This window comes from Podarcis vaucheri (genome assembly GCF_965113315.1).
Source record: "Podarcis vaucheri genome assembly, chromosome: 11".
NCBI lineage: Eukaryota > Metazoa > Chordata > Lepidosauria > Squamata > Lacertidae > Podarcis > Podarcis vaucheri.
The window spans coordinates 25,914,845-25,924,674 of NC_138749.1; the positions used below are offsets into that span (position 1 = coordinate 25,914,845).

Sequence of the window (9,830 nt, forward strand, 5' to 3'; positions counted from 1 at the left end):
CAGCCTGCCACCAAATTCAGTTCTGCTGCCACTGCCAAAGCCACAAAAAGAGAGAAGAGAGTCATGTCCACTGTAGAGAAAACAGCACATGCTTGACAGTTTATTTATGTTCATGGACACAATCCATTGAAACATTCAGATGAGAATGGAAAGATCCTATTGCTTCCAAAGGTGCTGTATTTGCATTTGCCCCTCCCCCCAGTGAACTATCTAATCCTGAATCTGCTTTGGCATGAGTTGCATTTCCCATTGGAAACACGCCTGGGGGCACACGCAGCCCCCAGAATGAGTCAAACCTCTCTGGGCGTCTTCCTTATGAAGCGCAGCTTGGGATGTCCATAAATCTTTAGTCCCGGCATGCTTCCGGCGACACATATCGGAAGACTATGTGCATGCTCACTCAGCAGAGTTTAGCAGAAAATAAGTGGGGCGCTGGTGTGTGCATTCTAAGTATTTATTAAGCAATATATACAGCGGGTGGCGCTGTGGGTAAAACCTCAGCGCCTAGGACTTGCCGATCGCATGGTTGGCGGTTTGAATCCCCGTGGCGGGGTGCGCTCCCGTTGCTCGGTCTCAGCGCCTGCCAACCTAGCAGTTTGAAAGCATCCCCGGGTGCAAGTAGATAAATAGGGACCGCTTACTAGCGGGAAGGTAAATGGCATTTCCATGTGCGGCTCTGGCTTGCCAGAGCAGCTTCGTCACGCTGGCCACGTGACCTGGAAGTGTCTGCAGACAGCGCTGGCTCCTGGCATCTAGAGTGAGATGAGCGCACAACCCTAGAGTCTGTCAAGACTGGCCCGTACGGGCAGGGGTACCCTTACTATATACAGCACAAAGCAATCATGGCGTCGCTCCTCCTTCTTCTCCAAGAGAGATAGAGAGAGAAAGTGCAACAGTACAATAGAGCAGAAGAGAGAAGACTAGCTTCCGTTCTCACACTTTCCAAGCCTAGAAAGCTGTGGTGTAGTGTGGTGTAGTGGTTAAGAGCGGTAGACTCGTAATCTGGTGAACTGGGTTCAATTCCCTGCTCCTCCACATGCAGCTGCTGGGTGACCTTGGGCTAGTCACACTTCTTGAAGTCTCTCAGCCCCACTCACCTCACAGAGTGTTTGTTGTGGGGGAAGAAGGGAAAGGAGATTGTTAGCTGTTTTGAGACTCCTTCGGGTAGTGATAAAGCGGGATATCAAATCCAAACTCCTTTTCTCTTCTTCTCTTCTAGAAAGTACACAGAAAGTACACAGACATGTGATGTAACAATCACACATCCAGCAACGGAGGAATGAAATGCTAACAAAGACGTGTCTGTGGAACAACTCAGGTGGATTATGTCCACTGTCTCCATAACCTGGCACTGTTGCTGATAATGGCCACTTTGGAACAATGCTGCCTAGTGGCTCATTCATGTGAACACCTCTGGAAGACTAAAAAGGAAGTATGGGCTGCCTCCATTTGTTCTCGCTAACCGCCTGAAAGTTCACAGGGTAAGAAGCTCTTGTCACCACGAATGAGCTATAAAATGTATTTCAATATGTGAGTAATTACAATTGGCATTTCTGAGGCACATAATGCCCCCCCCCCTCCGGTGGATGTGGTAATCATAGTGAAAAGCGCTAAAGTGACATTAGCAGAGTGAGAACTGTATAGAGAGGTTGGAAACCTGGGTTGTCATTTTGAGAAATCTGACTGCCAAAGGATGTTGGCCCTTTTTTAATTGCCAAGCATAAAAGATGGTGTTTGGTTTATCCCCAAATTCACCCACAAAACTGGCTTTCAAGCAACGCCTCTCCCCCCTTCCAGCCTTCCACCAACTTAATGTCACAAGTCAAATAGCTTTTCTGCGAAATCTACACCTTCATCACTGAGCTCTGAAATGTCAGCTATAATTATAACTTCCTTTAAAAAACAACAACAAGCAAACACAAATTGCATTGTTTATTTAAAAGGACAAGCATTTCTTATCTTCTGGACATCTAAAATTAGCAAAATGAAGTTTCCCACTCCCCTTTAGATATTACATGCGAGCATGGCCACATTTAAAAGAAAACAGAATACGTTTTGCTAATTCTAAAGGTTCAGGAGGTCAAAAGTGTATCCCTCAACTGTCCTAATTTGAGCAGAACGTCTTGGAAGCCAACCTGGCTTCTGACTGGATCCTAGAATGTCCTGGTTATTTTTGTCTGTCTCCCTGGTGGGAATTTGCTGGCTCACGCCAGAGCGCCTAACCAAAAGACGTTCATTTTTTGTTCTTGCTGGCTCTCACGCGAATCAGCTGGCTCACGCTCAAAAGACGATCCTTCTCTGTGGTGGCCCCTAAGCTGTGGAACTCTATCTCTCCAGAGGTGCACCCAGCACCTTCATTATAGAGCTTGTAGTGTAATGCTGAATGCATACCTCTTTGCCTTGGCTTTTGACATGAGGAGTGTGTGTGTGTGTGTGTGTGTGTGTGTGTATACCCACCCACCCACACCCATTTTTTGTGATTGCAAGCTGTTTTAAACTGCTTCTACTATTGTGCTTTAATGCTGTAACCTGCTCTGGAACCTTAGAAGGGAAATACCACAAAGTGAGTCATAAAAAGAATAATACAATAAAGTGGTCTGGAAAAATAGCTACAGTGGTACCTTGGGTTAAGTACTTAATTCGTTCCAGAACCTTAACCTGAAACTGTTCTTAACCTGAGGTACCACTTTAGCTAATGGGGCCTCCTGCTGCTGCCGCGCCGCCGGGGCACGATTTCCGTTCTCATCCTGAAGCAAAGTTCTTAACCCGAGGTACTATTTCTGGGTTAGCGGAGTCTGTAACCTGAAGCGTATGTAACCTGAAGCATATGTAAACCAAGGTACCACTGTATTTAAAACTTTTTTAAAAATTGATCAAACTCAATGATGAAAAACTGATTAAAACACATGCCAACATCCTGTATTCTTGGTAGGCTTGGGGTTTTTTTTTGACAAAATGGTTTTAGCAGGCGCCGAAAAGAGTACAGTGAAGGCTCTTGCCTGATGTCAATAGGCAGGCAGTGCCCAAGTCTGTGTGCTGCCTCAGTATAAGATTGATTCCTTACAAATGTGGAACAAGTGTGTTGTGGCACTTGCAGCTGTGCCAGAAAGGTGGTCTTCAAAGTAAACTGGTCCCTGGCATGCAAACGTCAATACTGCATCCCATTTAGGATGACATGGCGCCCATTGGCCATCCAGGAATTATACTGGGGCCCATGTGCAATGAGTGGAAAAACCCCACATTCATTTGCTGAGTCCGCCGCTGCAATTAATTCATTTTGCACCATCTCCTGTCCTCATTACATTTTTATTATAAGAATTAATATATTTTGCCATTTGCTATTCTGGTGAAATCAGGAGAGGAGCCGTGAGAATGAATACATTTTGTTCCACTTTGTCCTCATTATAATTTTAAGGTGTTCTCGAGAACGGATTAATTTGATGCCACTTCTCACTCTTTATCATAAGAATGAAAGCTAAAATAGTTATGAAACTCTGACAGCCTTTTGTCTGGAACTATTCTATGCATTGGGAAGAGGAGGGGAAGGTTATAAATGTTCTGTGAGGGTTTATAAATGTATAGAAAATGATTGGATGCCTCTGAGGGAAAGCTGAAGAAATAAACAAATGAAACAGATGACCACATGCTTGTGACTGTCTCAAGATCATAATCTGCCTTTCAGGCTGGGTACTCTAATCACACAGATATGATTTTCATTAAATTATTCCTTCCCCAACAGACAATAAACAACTACTTACTGATAGATGGCTGGATACTGGGCCATTAATATAAAATGCCAGCTTCCCGCTTTACCAGAAACTCTCAGAATCTCAGTCACTGGATACATTTGCAGTAGAAATGTGGTTCCTCTATGTTACTGTTTAAATACAATAAAACAGAGAGAGAGAGAGAAACAATTGCAGTGGAAATTAAGTTTCATCCGAAAGATAGAAACAAAAGGGAAGTTCCATAAAGGGGTTTGGGGGAATTTATATATTTTACACACACACACACACACACACACACACACACACACACATTTCATACAGTCCAAAGTAGACAACCCAAAGTCCAGAAGGATTAGCAAATGTGAAATGCAAATGTATTTCCCCTACAAAAGTTCAAACAGTGGAATTGCTCCCAAGAAGGTATTACTCGGTGATATCCAGCTAAGGCTGGAAACTTAACCACACTACCCTAGGAGTAAGCCCTGCTGAATTGAATAACGCTTACATCTTAATAGACATATGTTTGCTTGTTCATTTTCATTTATTTATTTATTAAATTTCTATACCACCCTTCATTCATGGATCGTGGGGTGGTTTACAATATTTTGTGGTTTCTGCACACACAAAAAGCCATAGTAACAAACATGGAGTGTATTCAACTATGTTCTGCTCAAAGTAAAAGGTAAAGGTAAAGGGACCCCTGACCATTAGGTCCAGTCGTGGCCGATTCTGGGGTTGCAACGCTCATCTCGCTTTATTGGCCAAGGAGCCGGCGTACAGCTTCTGGGTCATGTGGCTAGCATGACTAAGCCACTTCTGGAGAAACAGAGCAGCGCACGGAAACGCTGTTTACCTTCCCACCAGAGTGGTACCTATTTATCTACTTGCACTTTGACGTATTTTCGAACTTCTAGGTTGGCAGGAGCAGGAAAGACACTGAAATGAATGAGCCTATTAGTCATGATCATTAACCTGAATGGGTCTACTCTATGTAGGACTAGGATGAAATGCCACCCATTATTAGGACTGTGCTGTAAGTCATACTGAGAACAGACCTATGGAAATTGAGGACTTAAGTCTATTTATTTATACTCTGAGTGTGGCGCTGTGGGTTAAACCACAGAGCCTAGGGCTTGCCGATCAGAAGGTTGGCAGTTTCGAATCACCGCAACAGGGTAAGCTTCCGTTGCCCAGTCCCTGCTCCTGCCAACCTAGCAGTTCGAAAGCACAAAGTGCAAGTAGATAAATAGGTACCATTCCAGCGGGAAGGTAAACAACGTTTCTGTGCACTGCTCTGGTTTACCAGAAGTGGCTCCCTCAGCCAATAAAGCGAGATGAGCGCCGCAACCCCAGAGTCATCCGTGACTGGACCTAACAGTCAAGGGTCCCTTTACCTTTATGACAACAGAGATCACCTACAGTTATTACTATTATATATTCAATTTATATATCTACCCATCAATAAGTGTTTCCTCGGAGGCTTACAATAAATGTTAAAAAACACAACATATACCCATGATTAAAGAGCAACAACAATACAGTGGTGCCTCGCAAGACGAAATTAATTCGTTCCGCAAGTCTCTTCGTCTTGCGGTTTTTTCGTCTTGCGATGCACGGTTTCCCATAGGAATGCATTGAAAATCAATTAATGCGTTCCTAGGGAAACCGCCTTCAGTCTGTCCCCGGACCTCTTCTGAAGGCTGGGGGGGGGACAAGGGCTTTTCTTTCCACCCCCAGCATTTAAAAAAACCCCGGGACAGCGGAGGACTTCTCCACTGTCCGGGCGATCTTAAAATGCTGGCGGGCGGCATTTTGAAATCGCCCCGGACAGCGGAGGACTTCTCCGCTGTCCGGGGCGATTTAAAAGCCCCTGGGAAGGCAGGCAGGGGGGACAAAGACTTTGGCCCCCCGCCAGCCTTCAGAAGAGGTCCTGGACCTCTTCTGAAGGCGGGCGGGGGGGCAAAGTCTTTGCTCCCCCCGCCTGCCTTCAAAAGGTGTCCCCGCTGCGGCGGGAGGTGTCCCCTGCCCCCCCGCCCGGCTTCGGAGCACCGGGAGAAGCCATCTCCCCGCAGCCCCTTGCTGCAAAAGACGTCGGGGGAAGCGGGGAAGCGAAGCGCTTCGCTTCCCCGCTTCCCCCGGACGTCTTTTGCAGCAAGGGGCTGCAGGGAGATTGCTATCTCCCCGCAGCCCCTTGCTTCAAAAGAGAAGACCCGCTGTCCCCGGGGCAAGCTTCGTTTTGCGAAGCAAGCCCATAGGGAAATTCGTCTTGCGAGGCAACTCAAAAACGAAAAAACCTTTCGTTTTGCGAGTTTTTCGTCTCACGAGGCGTTCGTCTTACGGGGTACCACTGTAAACAAGTAAAGGCAGCAAAAAGCAAAAAGGAAACATCTCCACTAAAGCCACGCCTCTGAGGAGTTGGCCTTCTGGATCATAGCTGTTTCTCTTAAAAGAGTCATACACCAGGTATTTAGTTGATAGTGAGGACTGTTGCCTTAATTTTACCATCACCCAATGATCATTTTTGGTATATTTCTCCTTCATTCTGATCCATCCTAAGTGAAAGAGACAGGCATTCCCTCACCGTGGTACTTAGACATAAACACCAAATAATATATCGCCGTTCTTTTCCTTAATATTTCAAGAAATGTCTGTGACTTGCAGGGGCAGCAAAAAGGTACAGAGTATGTCACTGCACACCCATGTCATATGCAGAAAGAAATCATTTAGTTGTTATTTATTATGAGAAGGAATTCTTGGAAAATGCACTTCGCAGTTCCCTTTGGTCTTCTCGAAATGACAGCTCGCTGTGATAATGCTGGTGGCAAATTGTTGACCTATAATATTCAGCATTTAATAGCGTTTCCTACTCACCACTTCCCCATGCAGCAGAACTTTCCAGAGGCAAGATTGTGTGAGGCCTGTTTCATTGCAAGGAGTGTGTCTTATTGGAACCGGAAGATGCATTGTCTAATTTCACGTAGGCATTTGCAAATATACAGACTGAGCATATGGGAAGCAAGTACGCAGGCAGACTGTACTAATGCTCAAACTGTATGAATTCCATCCCTCCAAGATGCAAAATCCTGGCAAGCTGCTTCGGCATCCTTCAACACTCTTAAGGAACATTTCCAAACACAGGACGGTGTTGTTTTTTCTCTTCCCCGCGCACATTAAAGTTGCAAGCATAAATAAATAAATAAATAACAAGTTGTGTCCAGACTCAGGTAGTTGAACTTAGGTCCCACTGAAATCAATGGGACAAATTATTAATGACTTAACTTAAGCCCTATTGATTTCTACTGGAACTAAGTTCAATTAACAGGCTGGATCCGGCCCAATGTTTCTTTCAATCCCCCCCCCCCCGAAGAGACTGTACAAATTTCAGCAGCTTGGTACAGTCCCTGACCACCAAAGGCCTTTTCATGACTTTATCCACAATCAAGTGTGAGCTATACAAAAGCTGAAGTGTATGGAGCCATTTTACATAACCCAAAAGCATCCTAGACCAGCCCTGTCCAGAGGAATAGCAGCAGTATCTTTAGAGAAGCACCCATTGAGCTCAATGGCTGAAGCCATGGAGGGTAGGCTGAATGGAGCACTGCCCCACCCTCAATGAGCCCCTGGCTTCTTACTTGCAGCCAGCCAGGGGTGGTGGTGGTTCTGCCTATCAGCTTCTTCCTTGGTGTTGTCCTTGCAGAACTCAGCAGGAAGGAGGATGAGGACAAAATTAGAATTAGTTGGCTGCATCTGTCATTACCATTGGTTTCCCTGCCCTCTGCCCAACCATTCCCAATGGACATAAGCCACCACTGGGCTGAACATATGCTCTGTATGCAGAAGGTTTCAAGTCCACCCCTTCCCAAATGTCTCAAGTTCAAATAATTTTGGGGTCCTCCTTGGGACATCTTCACCAGCCACTTCTGGCCTCAATGGACCATATTGGGCTGGATGGGATGAATGGCCTGGCATTGTATAAGGCAGCTTCTTACATTCCCAGGAACATGCTCAGGAAACTTTATGAAAACCCGCCGAGGTGTTAACAATCCAGTCCGGAATACATCCCCTTATACTATACAGCTCAGGACCAGGTTACTTCAGAGACTGACTTATGCCTTAGACGCTGCGGTCTGTGGGAGACAGCATGGTGCTGATAACTCCAAGGTTGCAGGTTCGATCACCATATGGGACAACTGCATATTCCTGCATTGTAGGGAGTTGAACCACAATGACCTCCAGGGTCCCTTCCAATTACATGGTTCTAGAATTCTTGTGTGAGCTCCAAAGATTTCAGAAGTAGGGCTGCCTCTCCTCTGTGGAATATCATTCCTGTTGAGACTCAACAGGCACTCACTATCTGCACTTTCCAGAAACAGTTGAAGACATTTTTGTTCTGAAAAGCTCTCCCAGCTGGATAAACAAAGCTTTTCTATGGGTGTTCACATGTTAAGAGTTTTAGTCTTACTTCAAATGTATTGGTCATGTTTGTGCCTTTAACCGCCTTTAATTATCTTCAGTGTAAATTGCCTTGAGGTTTAGGTGGTGATGAATTAATTGTAATGAGACCTTTGTTGTTGCCCAAAGCTGGTTGCCATTCTAGCAGACATATGATGTGCAAGAACCAAGGCTTTGAAACTGAATCATGTGTTGTCCTGGGTCTGCAGTGCTGGAGGTCAACATGCCGGTCTCTGCCATCAGCCAAGGTGCTAAGGGCCACTGTGAGGCTGCCTTTGTCTCCCAGGAAGATGATTTAATTTAATATACAATGGTACCTCGGGTTAATAACTTAATTCGTTCTGGAGGTCTGTTCCTAACCTGAAACTGTTTCAGGTTAGGAACTGTTTCAGGTTAGGAATAGGTACTATTTCTGGGTTAGCGGAGTCTGTAACCTGAAGCGTCTCTAACCTGAAGCATCTGTAACCCGAGGCACCACTGTATACAATTTAACCCACCCTGAGACTATCACTGAATGGCCGTCTTATAAATTCAGTCAGTCAAAGGAGAGGCCAACCTGGCTTCGTCCATCAGTCAGAGAAGGAGCAGCTGCAAGGAGTTTGCTTCTGTCCCTCCCTGCCAGCAAGGACACCTGGCTCCACCTGCCAGTTGCCATGAGACTACAAAAGCAAGCAAGGGCTGTGGGGAGAGACGCTCCGGACTCCATCCACTGGACAAAGGAACAAGAGCCACAAACTGCTATTCAAGCAAGAACACCAGCATGGGAGCAGAAGAACATCGGAGGGATCACACCATCCTGTTTGCTTAGTGACCAACCTATAGGAAGCCTGCAAGGAGAATAACAGCAATCTCCCCACTCGTTATTCCCAGCAACTGGCATTCAGAGGCATACTGTCTCCAACAGTGTAGGGAGAACACAGCCATGAAGGTTAGTAGCCATTGACAGCCTTAGAACAACAACAATTTTAATATTTGTACCCCACCCATCTGACTGGGTTTCCCCAGCCACCCTGGGTGACTTCCAACAGATATAAGAACACAATAAAACATTGAGCATTGAAACCCTCCCTATACAGGGCTGCCTTCAGATGTATTCTAAAAGTTGTGTAGTTCTTTATCTCCTTGACATCTGATGCAAAGGCATTCCACTGGGCAGGTGCCACCACCGAGAAGGCCCTCTGCCTGGTTCCTTGTAATCTCACTTCTCACAGTGAGGGAACCGCCCTCAGAGCAGGACCTCAGTGTCTGGGCTGAATGATGGGGGTGGAGATGCTCCTTCAGGTATACAGGGCTGAGGCCGTTTAGGGGTTTAAAGGTCAATACCAACGGTTTGAATTGTGCTCAGAAATGTACTGGGAGCCAGTGTAGATCCTTTAGGACAGGAATTATATCTTGTGTGCGGTCACACCCGGTCACCATCTAGCTGCCGCATTCTGGATTAGTTGTTATTTCTGAATCACCTTCAAAGGTTGTTATCCTCTAATAACTTTTCTAAATGCCCCCCTTTTAAAATCATCCGGGTTGGTGGCTATCGTCTTGTTGGGGCCATTTCCATCGTTTGTGCTCTGTGAAGAAGCACGTCCTTTGTCTCTGCTGAATCTGCCGACATGCAGCTTCACCGAATAGCCTCTGAGTTCTAGCATTATGTGT

General features: G+C 45.8%; 1 long non-coding RNA gene across 1 annotated transcript; it reads left to right on the plus strand.

The window, feature by feature from the left end:
- Positions 1-218: 218 nt before the first annotated feature.
- On the plus strand, positions 219-9,215 carry LOC309514281. Its single transcript, XR_014211877.1, has 3 exons — positions 219-437; positions 1,231-1,481; positions 8,803-9,215. It is a non-coding gene; the product is annotated as an uncharacterized lncRNA (long non-coding RNA).
- Positions 9,216-9,830: the final 615 nt, after the last annotated feature.